Consider the following 1,132-nt stretch of genomic DNA (forward strand, 5'->3'; position numbering starts at 1 on the left):
GCTCCGGCTCCCTGCTCAGCGGGGAGCCTGTTCTCCTTCTCCCTCTGCTGCTCTCTCCCTGCTGTGCTTTCTCTGTCAGATAAATGAATAAAATCTGAAAAAAAAAAAAAAAAGAAGAAGCTATGTAAGCACTGAGGGCACACACCACAAAACTGGTTTCCAGCCCTCCAGCAGCTAATAATCTCATGAAGGAGATGATTCTAGCTCTACACACACACGTATCTACAACACGAGTCATATGATAATGATTATCATATCAACCATTTATTAATTGCTTACCCTTTGCTTCTAAGCTAATAATGTTTTAGCACATGTAATCACATTTAATCTTTATAACAAATCTAGATGTAATTATTCCCATTTTATGTATGATGGATAAAGCTCTGAGAAGTTGATTCGTAACAGAGCTATCATTCAAGCCTAGGTTTGTTGGACCCCAAAGTCGTCTTCTAACAACTCCACTGTACCACTCCCCTTGAAAGTTCCAGACGGTGAATACCAGTGAAAACAGAGATCAAAGTCACTTTTGGCTCAGTTAACCAGAAGTCTCCTCCTCTAAATGATACTTCCCACTGCCACCGTTCAATCCTTTTTTTTCTTCACTTTTTCCCCCATCTAGCCTCCACAGTACTACCAAATTAACTTTTCTTTCTTTCTCTTCCTTCCTTCCTTCCTTTCTTCCTTTCTTTTTTTACTTCTTTCCTTTTTTTAGAGGGGTGGGGGCAGAGGGAGAGGGAGAGAGAGAATCTTAAGCAGACTCCACTCTCAGTGCAGACCCCGACATGGGGCTCGACGCGGGGCTCGACACGGGGCTCACAACCCTGAGATCATGACCTGAGCCGAAATCAAGAGTTGGACGCTTAACTGACTGAGCCACCCAAACACCCTTCAAATTAATCTTTCTGAGATACAGCTATGATCATCATGAACTCTTCCACTTAGAAACCTTTAGCGATGCCCCTAAAATCCCAACCTATGCTTAAGCCTGACATGCAAGGTCTTCCACTGGCCAAGCGTATCCTGGCTTTCTAGCCTTTGCTCTTTCTACTTCCGTTCCCTATATTTTTGCCAAATAGAACTATTTGCTATTCTGCATGTAGGTCCATCACTATTGCTTCCAAGTTTCTTTCCA

Source organism: Phoca vitulina, unplaced genomic scaffold (genome assembly GCF_004348235.1).
Source record: "Phoca vitulina isolate PV1807 unplaced genomic scaffold, GSC_HSeal_1.0 scaffold59, whole genome shotgun sequence".
NCBI classification, from domain to species: domain Eukaryota; kingdom Metazoa; phylum Chordata; class Mammalia; order Carnivora; family Phocidae; genus Phoca; species Phoca vitulina.